Source organism: Leptidea sinapis, chromosome 11 (genome assembly GCF_905404315.1).
Source record: "Leptidea sinapis chromosome 11, ilLepSina1.1, whole genome shotgun sequence".
In the NCBI taxonomy this organism is placed as follows: Eukaryota; Metazoa; Arthropoda; class Insecta; order Lepidoptera; family Pieridae; genus Leptidea; species Leptidea sinapis.
The window spans coordinates 4,868,724-4,893,620 of NC_066275.1; the positions used below are offsets into that span (position 1 = coordinate 4,868,724).

A 24,897-nucleotide genomic window follows, 5' to 3' on the forward strand; every position below is an offset into this window, starting at 1 on the left:
GAATTCAAGTGTACTGCGGATCAAGGAACGAAATAACAAAATTTTAGGTTTTGATTTCTTAAAACATTTAGTTGCTCGTCTTTTGAACCCTAAAATTCTAGAACCCTTACTAATTATATTGTTATAATGTGGTATGAAGGTGAGTTTCATGTCTAGCGTTATCCCCAAGTCTCTCACCTCAGTGACCTTCACCAATTGTTTATCATTTATGACATAAGTTGCCGATAGAGGATTATTTCTTTTGGTATATTTTGGTTATTTTTTACATCTGGACACGCGTTATATCACTTTGAAATAATGCTACATCGTCAACACTATGGATTTCTTTAGAAAGGTTCATATCATCGGCATATTACTATTTTGAAGAAAAATGTGCAAAAATAAAAGTTGCGATGCAACACTACGAAAAATCATCATGAAGTTTGTGGAGCGTGGTTGGTCATACCGAATGATAGCAGAATATGTAAATTGTTCAAAAAATATGTTATGCAATGCAGTGCAACATTTCAAGCGCAACAACACAGCTTTAAATGTGCCCAGAAAAAAAAATCGAGATAAACAACTCCGCAAGAAGATAGAATGATAACCAGGTTAGCTAAGAAAGATCCGTTTCTAGGCTCTGTTTTAATTCATCATGAAGTGTTTGAGGCGGACGAAAGAGCCGTTGTATCAGCGAGGACCGTTAGAGAACGTCTAGTATAAGCAGGGTTGTTCGGAAGAGTGGCTCACAAAGTAGCGTTGTTGACGAAAGAACATAGAAATGCACGTTTGACGTTTGCACGTAAATATGGACATTGGACCTACGCCCAATGGCAACATGTATTATTCTCTGACGAGACCAAGGTTAATTTGATTTCTTCAGATGGAAGGCAATACGTACGGCGTCATGTAAAAGCGGAAATGAATCCAAGATTCACAGAAAAGCGGGTGAAACATGGCGGTGGAAACATTAAAATGTGGGGTTCATATTCTGGACATGAAGTGTGACCTGTGAGGAAAGTTCAGGGTAATTTAGACCAACATCAATACAAGGCAATATAAGAGGAAACTATGCATTCCTACGCTGAGGAACATCTCCCTTTTATATGGACGTTTCAACATGATAACGACCCGAAACATACCGCCCGTTCAGTCAAGTCGTTTCTTAACAGTCAGTCGGTATCAGTGCTAGATTGGCCAGCAAATAGCCCGGACCTCAACCGAATCGACCACCTTTGGCACGAAATCAAGAAAAAGTTGCCACTTACCGTACCACAACTTTAGATGAACTTAATGAAGCTTTTTGTGAGGCATGGGAAAACATTCCTGTCGAAACATGTCAAGCGGTAATTACTAACAAAGGTTTTGTTACTGGGTACTGATCTTACACGTAATAAAATAGAGTTGTTAAAGAAATTAAAATACTACAGATTACTAGTTTAGTTTAACTCTATTTTTCATTTTACTTTACTTTCCTTAATGAAATGTCCAGCTACAGAATTATACCTTAAATTGTATACATGGTTAACCTTTGATATTAAACACCTTTTTTCTATTTATTTAATCTTTTATTTACAGTCATTTATTGCAAAATAATTAGACCAAACTATGAAAATAATACTTACTGAGAAATCAATAGGGTTTTATATTTATATGTGCATAACCGGTTATTTCTCTTCACTATCTTGAATGTCCCTAATTAGTTGACCACGATTGTAAATATAATACAAGATTTTTTTTATGAGAATCATAAGAAATATTTTATCTAGGGATTTACATACAAATAACATTCAAAAAAAGAATAAACATGCAAAAAACCACAGAACAATTTTTTTACCTGTTCTGTGCAAAAAACTTCTAAGAAGACAAGCCTCAATATTTACGTAATAAAACCTAGAACAAAATATGGAACAAGACTATTGTAAAACAACCAAGAGATATTAAAGAATATTTTATAATTTAGATATATTTAAAACTTATGTGTTACGCCGCTTCGGCTATGACTATGAACGAGACCTTATTAACAAATGCTCTCACAGCTGTTATTATAACAAATAATAAAATAGTGTAGGTATTTCAATTTTTATATTAATGTAACTAGGTAATTATAAATATTACGACTAAAATTATGTAACGTGTACACTAAGATTTCACGCTGAATAAGTGTATCATGTGTTTAAGTATCTCAGTAAGTGAATTTGTATTCTTTTTGAGATAATTAATATTCTGAAATATGATATTAAGGTGAATGAAAATGACAACGCCCAATAAAATTATTTGTTCAGTTATGAAACCTAAACATACCTCCCTTTTTGGAACCCTCTAGGCAGTCATTCAGTCGATTGTCAATCGATCACCGTAACGCACGTGCCGATTTTATTCGTGATTCGAGTTAAAAGTCTTCTCAAAAATGGAGATGTTTTTAGATAATAAAACGTTTCTACATACATATTTATGGAGGTAAAGAAAATGTAATTATTGATTTGAAGAAATAATTGTTTCTAAATTTGTTATCGTGCCAGTCGTGAAGTAGTTTTTACCTTGTCAATAAATACTGAAGTAGCTTAATAGCGGTAAACAAGTATACGTAATGTGCGTAAACCAATTTAACAATTTATAAGATGTAGCTGCAAACTGAGTACGTTATACATCCTATTAGCGGCCAGCTAAAGTACATATCTCTAAAAGGTGAAATTTCTGTAGTAGGTACTCTTTATTCTGTGACTAGACAATGTGACAATACTATCAGGGCATATTGTAAATTGTAATTTACCGCAAATTACAATATTTTATTTATCTGCATGATAATTTTTACTCTTTTGTCTCCCGAAAACTTGTCTATTGTATTGTCTTATGTAGTCTATAATATAATGGCTTTTGAAGACTCGTCATATTAACACTTTTGCTGTGCACATTGTGGTTTTAAAGTTAGTTTAGAAGAGGAAACAACTTTATATTGAGAGTTTTATTTAAAGCATTTACCTGAGCCTGACATAACTATCGATGTTTCTCTTCTTTGTCGCTTCCTAGATGCTATTTGAGAGCTAGAGGGTATTTTTAAAGATACGTGGGAAAGACCAGGTATCAAATAGAAATAATTCTCGAAATAAAGTTTACCCAATTATTTTTAGGTTCATATTCATCACACATAGAATTTATGCCAAGTAAAAGTGGAAAAGGCCAAATGCTCGTCTACATGGGACACACCTTCTTCAAGATGCACAGCAAGATAAGATGGTACTGCTCCAAACGTGGCGCCGGCTGCAATGCAAGGGTTATCATATTGGAGAACACCGTCGCGAGCATCGGAGAACATGACCACCCGCCACCAACATTGCTGAGGAACTTTGACGGCTCTATCTATAAGCGGATATCCTAACTCGTTTGGTGATACTGACACACTAAATATCTAATTTATAATAATAACTATCATTTTGCTATTCATGTGAAATAAGCTTGTAAATTGATTTAATAAAAGAATAACGCGTATATATAATTATTGAGTTTATAATGAAGTACATGAGACCTTACGATGTAACAATTGTATATATTTGATGCCAATATCTTACAAAAAATAAATCTTGGAGTTTGCTCTGAAACATAAATTACAATAATAATATATTGAGTGTAGTGTATTTTTTATTTCAGCGCTTCCGGGCGGTTTTCTTTCATACTACCGTCAATATAAACGTCTTAAGCCCGAACGTTTTATAGATAAGTCTGAAGATGAAACTGAAAATGTTGACCCGATAAGGAAAATTAGAAATATCTTAAGTTTCATCAATGCCGATTCAAGTAACAAATAATTAATTGTCTGAATGTGATTTGTGTAAAATATTTAATGTTAATAAAATACTTCAACCAAGAGATATTTGATGACATAAAGTCTGATTCCTACATTATGTTTTCTACAAAATGCACTCAATTATTAAGGAGTTAAACATATAGTATTATTATTACTATGTACATATATTATATGTATTATCAATATTTATTCTGTATCTTTCTTGTAACAATTATTTTTGTAATGTTTCATGGAGAAGGTTTATTAATTGCTCTTTGCCTTACGTCGTCTTACAGTTTTGCAGCGGTCTACCTTTCTTTTTAACGATGCTATGTGTGATAGTTTGAGAATGTATATATATATAATAATACATATAATATATATAATACCTAATATCATGGTTGGATTTCAAATATACTAATAAAAACTTTACAGACAAACTCGAATTGATCCCAAGTGAACGAAGCCAGGGTGGTTCTGTGGGAGTGTACCAAGGTTACACATACTCCAATGTCTATAAAGGAGTTCGGTGGTATTGTTCGAAGAAGGCGGCGTATTGTAAAGTGAAGCTGACGACTAAGCCGGATGGGACTATTGTTGGTATTGACGGTGAACACAACCACCCTGCACCACGCTTGATACGTACAGCCAGTGGAAAGATATACAGAGCCTAATAGAGGATCTTAGATCTTTTATACGTCCAGATAGTCTGTGAGAGCGAAAACGCCAAAAAAAAATTGAACACTAACACAAAATCACATACAAATCGCGAGTGTAAGACGTAGTTTGTCACGCACACTAAAGTAATAAAATTGTCCTGTTCATCGGTAACATTGCAGCTTTGAGGCTTTATCTAGACATCAATTATCTAAGTACATTATACAAACAGTTGCTTTCAGACTGGCAGCTTTTGACGAACTCTCTATCTCAGCTTATGACAATGACGTGACCGATGTCAAAATCCTATCGAAAAAATGTTAACGGCCAGATTATTGTCTACCAGAATCAGAGAAGGTTTTATTGTAGCTATCAATAGGCCAATAGCCAATAGTACATAAACATTGGACTCATACCAAGCGCATGTAGAGTGTCAAGAGTTCACTTCTCTTTATCACCCCAAGCTATTTTAATATCAGAAGAATACGTAGCATGGATTGGCGCGACAATGACAAAAGACAATGCATGATGCTTAAAATGCAAATATTAAGTTATAAATAACTAAATTCTTTATTGCCATACAAAACATTACAAAAAATAAAACGAATAATTTGGCTACGCAGTGTGGGCGTGTGTTTATGTCCGCATACAGAAAAAAAATCCTTTAAAGAAAAGGATTTTTCAATTTCTCCGCATCAAGTTGCTTTTTTAGCAGAGCAAAACGGTATTTTTTTAAAGCACCCGAACTCATTTGTTTCTTTAGAGGAGGGAGTAAGGCTTCCATATTTTTGCTGCAGAGAATCTGAAAGATCCCCTAAACCGAGCTGTTTTGTGCTTAGGAATTATCAGGCCAAGTTGTATGTCTGCACGCAAGCTGCGTTGTACGGTGAAGTCTTTAACCCAACGGAGCTTTTCAAACAAATATTCAGGCTTTTTGTTCTATATCTAAATAACCTTTTGTGTTAAACAAGCATAGTGAAGTTGTCTTCTTGCACTCATGTTCAGGATGCCCTTGCTATTCAAGTAAGGAGTTATATATGCTTTCCTATGTATGTTGAAACAAAAGCGTACACATGAGTTTTCCGCTCTCTGTATTGCTATTTCTGCGCTAGCGGTCATCCTGGGCCATAGACGGAGCTACAGTAATTAAACTGCGATAGTACCACAGTCTCGCACAGAAGTAAACGCAAATCTTCTTTAAAGTAGTTTCTAATTTGATATAAGGTCTTTAATTTAAAAAATACAGTTCAATAATTTAGGTTATTGTGAATACAGGTTTGCTTAAGTTATTGTTAATAGGTATAGGTATTCACGGGCTACTTTCCGCAACTCGACGTCTGCTATGCGCCTATTTTGCGTCCTAGGGTTGGGTTGCTAGTCTTGCTATCCCAAGGAAGTTACTCAAACCTCTGATGTCACCCATGACTTCGGGGAGAGTCCTCGGTAACCCCAGGTGTTTGGCCCGGTATGTGGCCACACTACGGTATGAGGCTTGTTGCTTACTTCAGTATGAGGCGTGTGGCCGTCTCTTCTGTTAAAGGGGGCGTGACCCGTTATTACATGAGTTATCTTACGTAATCTTGATCGTGTGAGTTTCACCATATCTACTCCTTACATAGTGTGAAGGTTCTCGTTAAGAGCTTACTATAGAAATGATCCTATGAAGTAAGGTCTTCGTTATTGTTAATATATTGATTAAAATACGCCCTTTTTTCTCGTTCTATGCTTGCAGGTAAAAAGTTTTTAACATTCCGATAATAGCTTTTAGAGCCCTCTCTTTTATTTTTCAGTGCGTTTGCTAAAGCTTCGTCACGTAACGTTATCATAAATTGTATCATGTTCGTTATTCAAGGTTTAGATTTATTTTTCATAATTGATTTATGAATCGAAGCGTGAAGGTCATATAAACTAGTAACGTTACTGTTGAAAATATCTATCATTTCATCAACATCATTAAGAGTATTAATGGCGTCCCAACGGATGTCATTGAGATCCTGTGTGAAAGCGCAAGATCTATGTTGTGTAATGATCTTGTGAATCGAACGTGTTTGTTTACTTTAGGTTTTCTTAAATCAAAGTCAACTAGGATCAATGCACGGTCGCTTAAACAGTGGTTATGAATTACCTTAACATTTTTGCATTTTAAAAGTTTATCTGCTATGGCCAGATCAAGAATAGTTTGGGAGATATCGGTGATTCTTGTTTGCTCATTGACTAGTTGTGCAAGACTGTGGTGAAAACAAAAGTTTTTAAGTTGTTTTGCTTTTGGGGAGTCTTCAATAGTGACATCAATATTAAGATCACCAAGAACACACGATAAATCCAGTACTGAAATGTTTTCAGTTCTGTAGGCAGTGGCCAGGGCTATGTTTATACTCGTACCAGGCAGTTTAATTTCGAACGATAGTTTTTCTATGTGAAGATGGTGGGGTACTCTAGTCGCGATATCTTTCCGTACATGCAAACCTACACCTCCTCCTCTCCTTCTTTCTCTGGCTCTGTATCAACGTATAATTTGGTATAGCAGGAGTAAGAAGAGATTTTTGCCCAGACTTGAGCCATGTTTCGTTAATCGCTAAATTGTCAGATGAGTGATTGAGAAAAATAGCAAAGAATTAATATTTGCCAGTGTTTAAGGATCTGTAGCGTTTAATAATCCAATTCGTAGTTTTTTTTCTTTTGCGCGCGACTGATACATTAATTAAACAAGGTAACTTATAAGTATTCCTTAAAAACTGAACATAAACTGTATTATGTGTTGATTGTGTGGTGTGTTGGATGTATGTGTCCGTCGCAAGTGTTTCTTTTTAAAAAAATATAAAAATATACCTACTAATAAGAGAATTTATGTACTGTTTTATACAATGCAAGTACTACACAAACAAATAGAAGAAAAAAATTGTCATCGCTTTTCTTGTTATTATAGCAATATTTATGGCCAGTATTAGTTGATAACCTTAGATCAGATAAGCTGTCCTGTGAAAACGTCAAAATAAATTTATATTAGAATTAACCTCTATTATCTATGATCACACTAACACAGTTCGTCCCGCACACAATACTGTAGTATTAAACCTGGCCTGTTTTTATCGGTTGACTAACAGCAAGATACTCTATCTAGATGTATAAATTATTTTATTTGTATAAATTATTCAATAATATTTATCTAGTAGTACTCGAAGTTAACCGCCCACTTGAAGAATTGGCCAGGCCAAGGAGACGCTCTCGAGAATGTAGAGCAGAATGGAGATTGAATGATACTGGCGATGTTATTTTTGCATTGAATGTGCAAAAAGGTTGAGACTGATTTGTTAAAGTATTGTTAGACAAGAACAGCCGTGCCTAAAATGAGATAAATTTATTTGCACTCTACCTCAGCTAACCCGGTTTGAGTCGATCTCCTATATTTATTATTCTGTGACGTTCTGAAAAATATTATACAAGACGATCTTAATGTTAACCTGATGATTTAGTTTATATTCATACAGTGAATTCTTTATTAGTCACTCATATCTTGGATCAGCAACTTATAAACTAACTTGTTATTGTAAAATACTCTATTTCATTTACGGCCGTTCCCAATTCAGTCTATCTCTTACTTGAGATAAAAAACGCAACTATCGTTGACTTTTCTGTCCCAATAAACTTATCGACAGTAACTCAAATTCATCCGTATACGCTGTCTGTCAATGGGACGACGTATAGTTTACCAGCGATAGAATTTGGTATGGAAATTGCAATTCACGCGTCCCAATATAGGGCGATAAGAATGACTTATCGGGTATATTGGGACAGCTTCAGATTACTGATAGTAGACGGTAGTAATTTATTTCTGTCTGTAGATAGTATTTTGGGAACAGCCGTTAAAAGAGTGGCCGTTGAGTCTTGATGATAGACAATTTGTATGTTTTAAACTGATAATCCTCACTTCTGGGATCAATTACAGAAATAACGGAACTCAAACCCGCGTGCAAGCGCTCTTTGAGGTCGCGGGTTCGAGTCCCTCATCGTTCATAGAATTTTGTTTTCAGTCTTGATGATAGATTCAGTAATTTAAATGAAATATTTATACTCACGATTAAAAAATAATAATTTTGATAAACCTAAACTTCAAAGTGGCATTGCACTCGTTATTTTGAGTAATAAGATGTTGGCTCTCATTAGCCCAGTAATTTCACTAGCTAAGGCGCTCTTCAAATGAAAAAAGTATATTTGATGCTCAGTTACGCCTCACGACAGTTAAAGCTGCCGCCTGCATCCTGTACTAACAAGTTTAAAGTATAAGTCCCACTGGTTAAAAACTACAAATAAAATGTATTTATTATTGATGTGACGTAATTTACAAATTGTGACATTGTTTGTAGAAAGTACGTATGAAACGATAAATATGATTGGGGGCAAGACGCTGATAAAATATCAGAAATATATCTTCTCTTTCCATGGACCGAAACGCAGATATTTATATTGTTCGAAGAAGATATCCGGAGAATGTGGGGCAAGACTGAGATTGAACGACGAAGGCGATATTGTGTTTAAAATAAGTGCGCACAATCATCCTCCGCCGTTATTGAGAATGTTGTCGAATGGATTGTATGTGAATTTAAAATAGTTGAGAGTCAACGCCTCTACCATATCTGTAATAAATAAAACTAGTGACTCGACTTGGCCATTACACATTAAGCTATCTTTTTTTAAAAATGTAATAATTAAAACAAGTATTCTTTTTGCCCTTGTAAGTGTGTGACCCAGTCTCGCACAGAAGTAAACGCAAATCTTCTTTAAAATAGTTTCTAATTTGAAGTTGTTTAATTTAAAAAATACAGTTCAATAACTCAGGTTATTGTCAATACAGGTTCTCTTAGGTTATTGTTAATATATTGATTAAAATACGCCCTTTTTTCTCGTTCTCTGCTTGCAGTTAGCAAGTATTTAACATTCCGATAATAGCTTTTAGAGCCCTCTCTTTTATTTTTCAGTGCGTTTGCTAAAGCTTCGTCTTGTAACGGCATCATAAATTGTATCATGTTCGTTATTCAAGGTTTAGATTTATTTTTCATAATTGATTTATGACTCGAATCGTGAAGGTCAAATAAACTAGTAACGGTACTGTTGAAAATAAAAATCATTTCATCTACACCATTAAGAGTATTAATGGAGTCCCCAAGGGCACATCCCTTGAAATTTATGAAATTGAGATCCTGTGTGAAAGCGTCAAGATCTATGGTGTGTCATGATCTTGTGAATCAAACGTGTTTGTTTCTTTAGGTTTCCTTATATCAAAGTCAACTAGGATCAATGCACGGTCGCTTAAACAGTGGTTATGAATTACCTTAACATTTTTGCATTTTAAAAGTTTATCTGCTTTGGCCAGATCAAGAATAGTTTGGGAGATATCGGTGATTCTTGTTTGCTCATTGACTAGTTGTGCAAGACAGTGGTGAAAACAGAAGTTTTTAAGTTGTTTTGCTTTTGGGGAGTCTTCAATAGTGACATCAATGTTAAGATCACCAAGAACACACGAGAAATAACAACGAGACATGGAGTTTAGGGACTCGCCAAGTACATCGAGCGTCTCCAGTACTGAAATGTTTTCAGGTCTGTAGGCTGTGGCCAGCGCTGTTTGTGCTCGTACCAGGCAGTTTAACTTCTAACGATAGTTTTTCTAGTGAAGATGGTGTTGTTGTCGTACTCTAGTCGCGATATCTTTCCGTACATAAAAACCTACATCTCCTCCTCTCCTTCTTTCTCTGGCTCTGTATCAACGTATAATTTGGTTGCAGGAGCAAGAAGAGACTTTTGCCCAGACTTATTCGTAGTTTTTTTTTCTTTTGCGCGCGACTGATACATAACAAAACAAGGTAACTTATAACTATTCCTTAAAAAACTGAACATAAACTGTATTATGTGTTGATTGTGTGGTGTGTTGTATCAAAACAGAATAATTGATGCTAAGTGACGCCTCACGGCAGTAAAATGTGCCGCCTGCATCCTGTACTAACAAGTCTCCCACTGGTTAAAAACTACAAATAAAATTTGTTTTTTTATTGATGTGACGTAATATACAAATTTTAACATTGTTTGTAGAAAGTACGTATGAAACGATAAATATGATTGGGGGCAAGACGATGATAAAATATCAGAAATATATCTTCTCTTTCCAAGGACCGAAACGCAGATATTTATATTGTTCGAAGAAGATATCCGGAGAATGTGGGGCAAGACTGAGATTGAACGACGAAGGCGATATTGTGTTTAAAATAAGTGCGCACAATCATCCTCCGCCGTTATTGAGAATGTTGTCGAATGGATTGTATGTGAATTTAAAATAGTTGAGAGTCAACGCCTCTACCATATCTGTAATAAATAAAACTAGTGACTCGACTTGGCCATTACACAGAGCAGCGAGAGGGTGCGCGAAGCAAGGAGCGCGGGGTACTCGAGTTTAGACTCACATGCATGAAATATGTCTCTTCTCAGGACCATTTCCAGACCAATCCTCCAAAATCTGATTTATCAATTGTATTTGCCCTTTTATTTATTAGTAGGAAGGGGTAGACACCGTATTATTTACGTGTAGACGATATTTTATCCAGATGTATGTATAATGTTCGCGACAGTTGTGAGAAACAAAAAAAAAAACAAAATCTAAGATGATACTAGTTGAAAAAATACCGTTTTTATTAATCTGATCTAATGAGGAATAAGAAATTTTGTAAAATTAATAGCAAGAGAAGCGAATAAATAAATATCCTAAAGTAGTGTTTTACTTCGTATCCTGTATTAAACTATAAGCATGTTTTGTTAATTTGGTTCATTAATGGAATGAATTTTCGCTTTCTTTGGATTATTTACCTAGCCTACCTTTTGTTTCTAGACAACTGCTATGAAGCAATCAGCTTTGTTGGAGGGAAAACATTGATAAAGTATCAAGGTTATGTGTTCTCGTTTCAAGGACCAAAAGACAAGAAACAGTACTTGTTTTGTTCGAGAAGATTGTCCAGCGAATGTCCTGCTCGTTTGAAGTTGAACAAAGATGGTGAGATAACGGTGGCGCTGACAAATCACACTCATCCGCCGCCAGCCTTACGAAAGTTATCCAACGGACTGTATGTCAGGTTGGGTTAATAAGTGCACAATATACTGTACGAGTGAAGCCAAAGGATGTAATACAGCTGGGCGGAGTAATCGCACATTTCCCGACACGTATGTAAGACCTACGAAGAAAACATTAAAGCGAAGTTATAATCCACAAGCTAGAGTTTTCTTGGATACTACAAAGTTTGGATAAAATTATGATAACGTAACATTTTTGTCTTCTTGATCTTTACTTCGAATTCGCGCTCATTTATACTACTCAAATTATGATTGTCATCACATTTTTGTGTGATTTTCAATTTAATATCGATTTATTGATAATGTATTTCAGCAAATAATTTTAAAAGAATAATTTAACTATTATATTAAAAAAATGTTATCTACATGAGCTGTATTGATTTATTAAATCATAAGTAAAATCTATTAAACAGCAATCAACCATGATTAACATTAATCGAAAATCCTTCATTGAAATTGATTCATGTCCCGTGTTTTTATTACAATTATGGATATTTATGAGGAGTATTGCAAATCTCTCCTGCTCGCTCCCACCAATGAACATTTTATTCGTGTTTCAATTTAATTAGGCGTACTTTTAGGTATGTTTTAGGTAGATTTATTAGTGAAACTTAGTACCACCTCAGATATTTGTATGTGTTTGTGTATCCTTAATCTTAATAATAATTGCAATTTTTTATAATTATAAATATCAAATCATTTGGAATTCGATTGTTGCATAGTAGTTATTACTTGGATTGAGGAATTATAAGTGGATATAAATTGCAGACTTGTCCCTAATTATATTTATAAATAAGTACTCGTAATGTATGGTTTAAATAAATTAATATTTGATTCACACAGATGATTCAGACATTCCGTCTTTATTTTCTGCATTCTGTATAATAGTTTATCTACACCCATGCTTTAAATCCTCTGTTAAAGATTCTGAAACAGTTAGCTTATTACCAACATTAAAACACCCAATGTCGTAATAACCATTACATCATCCAAACGAGTGTTGTAATGTTGTACTGAATTTCACAACAACACACCTTGGTTTTTTTTTTCGATCCATTCATGTGCAAAGAGTTTCAACAAACAACCACATTATTATTGCTCGATGCGTGGTATCTGTATAAATTTCAAAAAAAGAACATTTTCGGTACAGCGCGTTCCACACTGCCAGAATGTGGCGCGCCGTAAAAAAAAGTAGTTTATTCGAAACCCCGCCATTTTTCTTGAAAAAATGAGCGATTCAAGTTTTGACAGCACACCGCCGGATATTTTAAACGCTGCAAAAGAACATAATATTCAAGTGAACTTTAATAATTGCATTATAGAAAATGTAAATTACTACTAAAATAATAAATAATTATTTCATGAATACTTAGTTTATTTGTATATAATCAGTAATGGATGATATTAGGTTACTACTAGGACTGGCTGTTTTAATGTTAGCAGTAAGCTCACTGTTTCAGAATCTTTTAGAGGATTCAAATTCTATGTAGTTATATTAAGTCTCGATATTACTCATCCTTACTCAAAAATCTTCTTAAATTCTAGATGTCTATCAAGAACTTCAGTTTATTGGAGGTAAAACCTTTATCCTGTACCAACGCCAGTTATTCTATATTCAAGGTCAGACAGGCAAAACAAGATACCTTTATTGCTCCAAAAGATTGGCTAGCGATTGTAAAGCGCGCTTGAGAATGAGTACAGATGGAGTCATTACTGCCATGTGTACTGATCATTCACACACTCCACCAGTTTTACGAAAGCTGTCGAACGGTTTATATTACAAGTAAAATGCTTCACAGAAGTGATCTGATGACTGAGCTTGTTACTGAAGAGAAAGGCAAAAACTAGGTATTACATGATGGAAACAGGGAAATATTTGATAATGACGTATCAAACTGCCGTTGATGTGTGTAAAGTTGACTCATAAAATTTAATTTAAATTTTAATCGCATCCCAAGAATTACAATTTTGGCCGAAGAATAAGATAAGATCATGACAGAGAATAATTAAATCCCATTGGTCTAGTTAATGTTTATCGTTAGTGCTCTGTAGGCTTTACATCAAATTCTATTAAAAAAACATTTATTTTGAAACGTCAACTTAGCTAGACAGTTTCATAGATGTACAAATATTGTTGTAATATTTAGAATTCTATTTTTTTTTTATTATTTTTGCTATTAAAGGTCCCGCTTAAATATTAGTGCCATTCATAATAATGATATAAGGGTATATGTGTAAACATTCAAAATCATCACAATGTACTCTGTGTATATTCTGCCATAAATATTATTATATGACTAGCTCACCCAGCAAACGTTGTACTGCCATATAAACTAATAAAAAAAAATAACTAAATATTACCAAATATATCGTACATAAAATTTATCGTACTACAATAATCATTATATTCGATTGCCATCTTGCAACTCAATTGCGTTTCTGTGGATGGAATAGAATTATTATTAAATCGCGATACAAAAATGAATCATAATAAAATAAAAAAAATTAAGGGCGATCCTTATCATTTAGGGATATGAAAAATAGATGTTGGCCGATTCCAAGACTTACCCGATATACATACAATTTTTCAAACAAATTGGTTTAGCCGTTTCGGAGAAGTTTGGTAACAAACACCGGGACACAAGAATTTTATATATAAGAAGATATAGGATAGCTATTTTTGTTAGATGTTCCTTCTTATCTTTTGATCGCAATGTATATAATATAGCTAGCATTTGATATTTAGATCATGGATTCATGCAATTTATTATATTGATAAAAGTATAGTGTCATGGTATGGTATATTATAAGAAATGTTTAATAGACTGAGCTTTTGATAGATGTCTGCTATTTGACGCCGTGACCCAGGTGATTGTGGTGTGCATTGGTTTTTATAAAACGGCGGGCCCGTGTTTTCGGTGCCGGTAGGAGATAAACGATCCTATCATACTACACCAGTATGTCTGGTGTATTCATTTATGTATATAATAGAAATATAATAAAAAGTATTCAATAAGTACTTGTATTACTTCGTCAATACCTATTTCATTATCTATTTTATTATTTAAAACTATTTTAATGTAAAAAGGCCGCAACGTTGGATTACGTTTACGGAGCGTTCTACCGCAGTTATATGGTAGACATTCACTACGAACTTTGTAGTTAAAACAGACCTTAGTTTGATATCCATTAGCATTGCATTGTTGCAAGTAACTAAACATGTACCCAACAAAATATTTTTTATCTTAAATCGCAAAATAAATAATAATATGTTATTTGTTGGCCTTTCTGGAATGACACCTAAATAACTATATAAATTTTCAAAGCAAAATCAGTTCTAAATACCGAAACAAATTATTAAAACCTTTATTGATATAATATATATTTATTGTTAATACATATTCTGACAACCATATGAATAATCTGAGAATAAACCAAGGTGATTGACATTGGGAAAACGTCAGAATTATCATTGTATTGACAGTGTTGTCAGTGATATAATAAATATTTTACATGTTCTTGGTTTAGTGTCAGGTATGACAAGGCATAAAGGCATTTATTTTCTCAAAATTGATTCCTTTAGAATTCTTTTTGATGTCATTTCTTATACTACTAGATACTACTACCGCTTCGGAAACAAATGGCGCTCTGAGAGAGAAAAGCGGCGCAAGAAACTCTCCCAGCATTCTTTTTTTTGCGCTCTTTTCAATAAAAATATACAATATTGTACAGTCATTTCTATCGCTATAAAATAATCACAATCTAGTCCCAGGCTGTCCGATCATTTAGATATTCAGCAGTGGAGTAATAGGATTTACGACACAGCAATTTTTTTATAAAACATTTAAATTTATTTATAGATAATGCCTGAACAGTGGCTGGGACTTTATTGTAGAAGTGTATACATTTACCCTTAAAGCTATTATGTATCTTATGAAGCCTACTAGAATTAGTTACAAGCAATTCCTTATTTCTAGTGTTATAATAATGACAATCACTATTAAGAGCAAAAAGGTGACGATTTTTGTGAACATATATTAAATTTTCATAAATGTACTGACAATGAACAGTCATAATATTTATTTCTTTAAATTTTCTTTGAGAAACTGTCTATAACCAAACTGATATATAGCACGAACAGCTCTCTTTTGCAGTGCAAACACTATATCAATGTCAGCAGCATGACCCCATAGTAATATACCGTACGTCATGATGCTGTGAAAATAACTAAAGTACACTAATCTAGCGGTCGCAACATTCGTGTACTCTCTAATCTTTCTAACTGCATATGCCCCAGAGCTGAGTCTATCTGCTAGATGGGTAATATGTGGACCCCACTGAAGCTTTTTATTTAACGTGATACCCAAGAAGACCGTAGTGTACACAAGTTCCAATCTCTGGTCATTTATAAGTACGTTGGTTTGTATCTCCGCTATGTTTGGTGTAATGAACCGTATATTTATTACGTGATTGTTTGATACAATCAGATGAAACATTTGTAATGTAATGACAGTTAACACTCAATGATATTTCAGGAATCAAATACGAGATAGTATCGTGCATGAATGGAAACCGAACGACTGTTATGATGATTGTACACCAGTACAGCTTCGTTCAGACCACGACCGATGACAGGTACTGGAACTGTGTCAAGAAGCCGTCGCTCAAGTGCAAGGCCAGGCTTCGCTTCAACAAGATGAGAAAGATCGTCTTCTACGACCCTTGCCATAATCACGAGCCTCCATTGTATTTTAGAACGGCTGAAGGGAAATTAATTAAAATTTAATACGCGTACGGCATATACATTATTATTTATAAACTGTGTTATATTAATAACACGAACGCGAAGTAAAGTTACCTTTGTCACTACAGAATTAGGTACATGGTAGGCAGAAGTAATGTTAAACTGGAGTAACTTTATATCGCGTTTATAAAAAAAAACAGAGTACATACCCATAGGATCATTGTAAAGCCTAGTATTTGTGAGAGTAGAGTATATTATTATAGTAAATTGTAATTTTTAGCTTTTGCTTTGTAAACTTTATATCTTTATGGAATTGTTTTATTATTGTAGTATTTATTAAGGTATTAATAATATATAGCATATTATATATATATATATATATATATAGCATATATATATATATATATAAATATATATATAGCATATATATTTTACGATAAGATAATGTTGAATTTTCGTTATAATAAACCGTCATTTAATTTCTCCTTCTACTCACAATTTTATTTGTAAATTGCTAATTCCTCGGCCAGTGCTACACTACCTTTCCCTTTTTTTAGTAATATTTATTATGTAATTTAAATAAATTATAATAATATATTATAAATAACAAAATTAGTTTGTCGGTTTTACTAAATTTTACTTAAGAACCGTAGGTATATTCAAATAAAATTATTTTCTCATACAATAATAAGTTTTATGTTATATTTGAGTAGACAAATAAAAGCAATTTTTTTATTTGTTTTAAACTTCTTAATGTGAATAGACTAGAATCTCTTCTGTATTCACTAGACTTGTACATGTTTGTAAATTATAAAATAAATTGATAAATGTCGGTAAAATTATTTATAAGTTATATAAAATTTAATGTCAAGCTTAATAAAACAATTTCTATTGAACATGGTTGTTTAATCTACAACAATAAAGTGCTTTTGATAAATGATAATTTGATTGTCTATATAAAGAAGAAAAAGAAAAAATGTTAATAATAAATGAATGAGATGATGAGAATGAATAATAAAATACATTTATTTATTTACAGTGTGTGTGATAATATTACAATTATTAATGCATCCATTGAAGAGCTCTTGAGTTTTCTTTCTTTTATTAACTTTTTGTAAAATGATGAATGTGGCATGTGTAGTGTGTTTCATGGCACTTGTTCTCACTGAAGCTTAACTCTGCCTTGGTGATGGTCAATAGTAAAATGTGTGACTCTGACAAATATCACTATAATCTATACATATAAATAAAATAGGAGTGTCTATTTGTAACATTGTAATAACCGATTTTTGCTACATGTATATGAAATATGAATATATTTTTCTAATAGAAACGTATATATAACTATAACTAACTAAACGTATATATAATAAAAGGTACATACACCAAAATTTTTTTTTAGTCTTTTTGCTCCGGCTAATCTCTGAAATGGCTGGACCGATTTTGACGGGACTTTTATTGGTAAGTTGCTGATGTAGTAAGGAGTAACTAAGGCTACGTTTCTTTTAGGAAAATAAAGTAATATTGCAATGTTCACTCTAAAAATAATTTATATGTGGCAAAAAATCAAGATCGCCGGGATACGTTGGATGAGGGCAGCGCAGGACCGATCGTCGTGGAGATATTTGAGGTAGGACTTTGTCCAGCAGTGGATGTTCCGGCTGATGATGGTGATTGAACGTAAAATATCTACCACCCATTCGAAAAAGTATGCTTCAGACCTGAGAAGAACTAGCGCAAGAAATTCAGTAAAATACGTTACAATATATTATGTGTAATATCGTACAGCAAAAATTTATATTTAAATAGCCTGAGGCCTCCATCCCCAGTTTGTGGTATCATTAAGAAAATCATTAATGTTACCACACAAACGTTTTTGACAATTCTTTTGAATTTCGTAATACATTTGTTATTTACATTTTCTGGCATCATGGTGTAATGAGGTGTGATCTCAAATATATGTGTTATTGTTACATAGGAACTCATAAAAAACTCATTTTAGCTACGTAAGTAATATTTACAGTGCCGGATTAAGCAAGCGCGGGGCCATCTTTCAAAGAGCCCTTAATGTCGGTAAGCGATTGTCTAACGTGGGTTGTCTTAGGAGGACAACGTTATTCTGTATCACGGTGTTTTTGTGACATCTTAATATACCACATGCACGTGGGGAATCCGGCGCGGGTTTTATAGTTTAACTAGCTGACTCAGCAAACGTTGTATTGCCGATATTAAAATCGCGATACAAAAGTAACTGTTGATCGTAGATGGGTGAAAATTTGAAGTTGTATGTATTTTTTAATGCTGACTCATAATCAAATAGATTTAAAAATAAATGTCAAAAAAATTAAAAAAAAAATATTTGGCGTGGACCACCCTTAACATTTAGGGGGATGCAAAATAGATGTTGTCCGATTCTCAGACCTACCCAATATGCACTCAACATTTGATGAGAATCGGTCAAGCCGTTTCGAAGGAGTTTAACTACAAACACCGCAACATAAGAATTTTATATAGTTTTATTAATTCGTCATAAGATCTGTTGGTTTCACAAGAAAAGGGTGTTTAAATTAATCTTTTTTTACAGTAATATTGTATAGTTAGAATAAGTTAAATGAAATTTCGAGGTGATGAAAGTAATTCTTTCGGCGATATTGTCCAAAACTGTGTGAAGGTTAAATAGATATATTTTTTTTTTGAAAAGGTCTTATTAAAATTATGACAGCGACTGATAAAATATATTGATGTCATTTTAGTGATTAGATGCCGTACTTTCGATATCAGTTCAAAGTTTTTTATATCTGTAATAGTTGTGGAATACGCGCATGATCAAAGTAACACGTGATTACCCAACATTTTCAGTTTTTGTTTATTTTACTTTCCAATTGTAAAAAGGGTGAACTCGCAGGCATACGCACTATTTCATCTATCCAAGATTACCCATATAAAGGCCCTACTGTCTGCATATTACGGGTTAGTTGAATCTTCACTTCGGTATTATATTTTGGGGCAACAGTAGCGGAGGCCGTGCAGTACTTCTTTCACAAAAAAGCTGTATAAGAGCTATGTTTAAATTAAAAAGGACAGAAAGTTGCGTCCACTATATATTCTAGAAGTAGCTGTCTTCGTAAAAGACAACCCCCATCTTTACAAAACGAGATCCGAAGGCCAAACGAGAAATTTACGTTTTGAAAATCGCTTATGCTCTAGGCTGGCTCCAGCCATAGCTGGAGAAATCAAACACCACTTTAAAACACTCAAGTATAATCTGCATGGCACAACAAATTTATAATAAATTACCAGAGCATGTGAGAAACTGGCCTAAAAGGGAATTTAAACATAAACTTAAAATATATTTAGCGCATAAATGTTATTATAAGATCAGTGAATTTTTAATAGAAAATGACTTTGAAGCCTTGTAGTAACATTGACAAATTAATTAGTAACTGCGTATTTTGAACGTAATTTTTAATTTAACTATGACATTTATAATAATTTTTCTTAATAATGATATGGTCGCTCTTATTTGTATACTCAATAACGGGCACGACTTGGAGAGATAAAATATATTTAAATAATGTATTACCCTAGTCAACAAATAAAGATCTTACTTACTTACTTACTTTCCTTTTTTGATTTTATTTTTCCTTTGATAATTTATTTTATACAATAACATACAGCATTTATAATTTGTATATTTTTACTTTACAGATTCGTCATACGAATTAGTGAGTATCTTCGGAGTGAAGCGCCCTCTACTAAAGTACGCAGGTTATATATTCTCAATTCACGGCAGGAAGGACAAGGCGAAGCAATATTACTACTGTTCTAAAAAGTTCTCGAACAAATGTGGAGCCAGATTAGTAATGAATGCAATCGGTCATTTACATGTTATTTCTGATGAGCACAATCACGGGCCACCAAAGTTATGTAAGGCGGCTGATGGGAACTATGTCAGAATATAAATTAATTCATTTCATTATTGTGTAAACCAATATACTATAAATATATACTAACGTATTTCAGTTGGTTTACATTATATTCTTTGCGTTTGCCGTTAGCTCGTACTAATCTGAAAATACACTCTCCTATATCTAGACTAAGCCAAACATATAAATAACTCTCTCGATGTATCTGTAGACATATTTAACACGTCACCCATTGCATTTAAGTCTGCTGTTCGGAATTTTTTGAATAATTTTAAATAGTATTTAAGTAGTAGCTATAATAGTTTTGACTGATATATTTTGTTACTTGGTTTGCATGTTGTGGCACCTATATTCAGTGCACTTACAATTTTATTTAGACATTTACTTGTTTTAAGATTACTTTTAGTATAACTGTAACTGGATGTCCTTAAATAAATAAATTATTGTCATTATAATTTTTAGGTGACCCTGCAATCGAGTTTCGAATTTGTTTTTTTTATAAGTAAATTAAACAGCTACAAATTTGTTTTTTTTTCCATTGCAGAACATATTAATTATTTATATAACCTCATTAATTACTTTAATAGGTGCAAAGAGCTTTTCCAGTCCAACCAGTTGTAAGCGACCGTATGGAAGCGTAGGCAAGTGTGTTTTACACACAAGAAAGGTCGTGTGTCGGCTGTGCGCTGATAAACGAAAGTGATATACAGATATTATTGTATCAGCGCCTTTGTTTACTCAAGTGACCTCATGACTGGCAGCCAGTTACGCGGAGTGTAACTAACACCATATTACTTCTTGAAACTACGAAAACAAATAAAATAAAACTCTTATATAATATATACTGTACAAGAACATTTTCCTATATTTGCCTGGCGTCTTCGATTTGCATTTCCATTATAAACAAATTCTCTTATTGAAGTGAAAACTTATTTTTGGGCATGTTGATCACATATTATAAATATTGTTTTGGGTATTAAAATCGACTAGGCCAACACGTTCAAGTATGTAACGCTCATTTTTATTGGTACTCGGTGAACAATAGATGAGATGAGATGTTTAACCTTATGTCCTGATGTCATGGTCATGACTGTCGCTTTCAACTAAATAAAAACGTTCCAGTACTGTAAAGGTTTGTATTCAAAATCAGTTTAACTTATGGTTATTTATGAATAAATAAATATGTTATGATTTATAAATCAAACCCAAATTTTATTAAAACACATAGGTATATGTTGTTACTTATTATGAAAATAGAACAAATTACCGGTCCTAACTATATTAGATAATTCTAAATCTGTCTGTTTAAGAATATGACAAAAGATTACCGATTATGATAAAAAACACAATTTGATGTAAAGCATCTGATATTTCTTCAACAGAGACAGGTTACGAAGTCATAAATATATTGGGAGGAAGAGGTCAGGTTCTCAAGTACCAAGACTATTTATATTCATTCCAAGGCAGAAAGGGTCCTACGAGGCAGTATCTGTATTGTTCTAGGAAGACGTCCAATGGATGCGCGGCGAGATTGGTGATGAACAAAGATGTTTTGTTGGTTATTTCAACAGAACATAACCATAGTGCACCTCATTTAATAAAAACTCCCAGTGGATATTATAAAATTTAATATTAATTTTGGTATGGTAAATAACGAAAACCATACGCGTTAGGATTCGCACGGTGGCTTTAACCTTGCATTTATAAATGAAGGTGTAACCGAGTTTCATATAACACAAACGTGTTATGGTTCGCCGTTCGCATGATGCTTTTAACCTTGCCTGCATAACCGACAAGTGTTTTCGAGGTTTATATTAAACATCCAGGACCACAAATTGGTAAACCGTGCAAAGTACTTTAAATACCTGTCCTATTCATGCAAGTAGATTCAACTATCTTTAAAACTAAGAGTTTGTTGCAAAACTGTTCACGCAAACCGTAACGTATAGTTTTGACGTGTTATGTGAAACTCGGTTTCACATGAAGGGTTCAAACTGTCATGGCAACCCTAATGTGTATGGTCTTTCGTAATTAAAACTAATTGTTTCCATTTCTGAACACTTTCCTCCGTACTTTATGAACGGATTCTCTCTTATATTTTTCTAATGAGATATGAGGTTAAGGGAAAAGTCCTTGTCATACGGTAAGTGTCCACCGCCCGCGGCAACCATAATCTAGGTGGTAGGTAGGTGTATAAGGTTTGAAGTGAAGAGTTAATGTTTGAATTATTTTATAAAATAAGGCACACTTGAGGTTAAGTGTGCCATTGAAATAAAAATATTTTATTAGTTTTACTATAACTGATTTATGGAAGATCTTGTAGTAAACATAATAAGACAATAATTAATAAAGCTGTACTATATTTATTTTGATTTGATTGAAAATATGTACGTTATTATTTCTTTTAAATAAGATAAATTACCTACCTGTCAAGTCGTATATAATTTCATACCTTCACCCTACAGTTAGAAAATGGCAATTTGAAATTGACTGATAATAATTAGAATACAATCAGCCTGACATATAAACTTGGTATAATGTTATACCTGAGAATAAACTTTATGCCAAATATTTATAAATAGACATTTTGCTTATGATTGGTTTTATTTGGACGTGTAAGGTTTCCCGCGTTAATTATGCAAGGCTGCCTGACGTTCGACAAACTTCAGAAGTATCATTGTCAATACAATGTCACAGTCATCATGTACATCTTTGACAACACTGTGTCACTGTCAATACAGTGACACAGTGTTGTCAAAGATGTAGACAGGTCGTCTACTCGGTAGCTCACTTGTTTAATTAAAAAAGCGGCGAGTTTAATTTGTAGAAAGACGGATGAACAGCCGAGTCTTAGTAATAGGGTTCCCGTTACGTTACGTTACGTTATGTCGCAAGTGAAGGTACGTTACTATTATTGTTGTCACCCTTGTCATAAGACACATGAAAATTCACAGTTTACATAAATCACGAAAAATAACTTTAGAACCATTAATGCTTACTTGCAGATTCCTTTTATGAAGTCATCAATGTAGGGGCGAGAGGTTCGGTCATAAAATACCAGGACTATTTGTATTCATTCAAGGGAAGGAAAGCAGCGACAAAACAGTACCTTTATTGCTCTAGGAAATACACGTGCAAGTGTGACGCAAGACTCATAATGCACAACGAATGTGGTCTAGAGATAGTGTCTGTTGAACATAATCATGACCCGCCGCAGCTGTTGAGGAGAGCAGACGGAAGCTATATTAAAATATAATCAACTTAACATTCAGACAATAAAGTTTAGATTAATAAACTGTAACTCTTTGTATTCAACACATTATTATTCTTGATACTATATATAATAATAATAATAAAGCCTTTATTACAGTTAACAAAACAAAAATTTACTTACTAGCTAATACACATACTATAAAACATTTTAATTAATTAACTTATCTTACATAACTATATTATTAACTTAATTATTTGCAGTAACTTTTAAACAGTCTGTGTCCTTTTTCTGTTAACTGTTTGTCCTTCCACAAAGGCCTCCTCCAAGGTCTTCCATTCTTTCCGGTTCCTTGTAATTCTAGTCCAGAGTGGTCCTCCTATCTGTTTCAGTTCATTCTCCCATCGTATGAACTGTCTTCCTCTATTCCTCTTATCTCCTCTGGGGCACCATTTTGGTGTTTCATCCCTCATAAAGTGGCTTACCCATCTCCATTTCAAAGTGCGTATTGTTTTCTCTATGCTTTTGATCTTAGTTTTTCCTTTGATATGATTCAATCGCACTTTGTCTTGGCGCTTTACCCCGACTACACTTCGTTCTATTGAATTTTGGCAAACTTTTAACTTACTTAGTTGTTTTTGGGTAAGGGCCCAGGTCTGACAACCATAGGTAAGGCAAGGCAGTATGATACTATATACCTACCTACGATTGGATGAGACTTCGGTGTTATTAATTATAATAAAGGTAAATACGTTTACATGCATTTCACACAAAACGTCGTACGTCGCGAACAGGTTCCTATTCGCTTCGCTACAAATTCCTGACTTAGCTTGCGTTCGCTACCACCCATTCCAAAATGAATGCCTCAGGCCTGAGAAGACTGGGCGCAACAAACTCAGCGGGCTTTTATTTCATCAAAAATATGTTTTACAATTAAAGTAACATTTAGAAAGTACCAAAGTAACATTGTACAATTAAACTTATTATTTAATAGCCTGAGGGCGGTCGCTCCATTCCCAATCTGTGGTATCATGAAGAAAGTCATTTATGTTATAGTAACCTTTACCACACAAACGTTTTTTAACAATTCTTTTGAATAACGTAATGCTTTTGTTTTGAACGTTTTCTGGGATCTTGTTGTTAAAGCAGATGAAATCAAAAATATTACTTCGCTTCGACAGCGATTTATCCATCCGCACCTGAAAATTTAGTACGTGTTTGTACGGACTTCCTTCCTTCTTCCAATTTGGACAACAAAAACCGTAAACGTATACGACCGCGCAGATACGGAGATAGCCCACATCTAACTGAAAGATGTACTTCTGAAATGTAGAGATCCTTGTGCGGTGTTTCCGGGACCTTCAAAAAAAGCGCGTACACCTTCCTTAAAGGCCGGCAACGCTTCTGTAAATCCTCTGGTGTTGCAACAGATGAGTGATGACGGTGATCACTTAACACCAGGTGACCCGTACGCTCGTTTATT

At 33.7% G+C, this 24,897-nt stretch overlaps 1 long non-coding RNA gene and 1 pseudogene across 1 annotated transcript in view; one reads left to right on the plus strand and one right to left on the minus strand.

The window, feature by feature from the left end:
- Positions 1–20,729, plus strand: part of LOC126966779 (uncharacterized) — a 61,961-nt gene extending 41,232 nt beyond the window's left edge. The window contains exon 2 of the long non-coding RNA XR_007729800.1: positions 19,986–20,729. This is a non-coding gene — a long non-coding RNA (uncharacterized LOC126966779). The remainder of the gene's footprint in view (positions 1–19,985) is intronic.
- Positions 6,018–6,095, minus strand: LOC126966988 (small nucleolar RNA U3; annotated as a pseudogene).
- Positions 20,730–24,897: the final 4,168 nt, after the last annotated feature.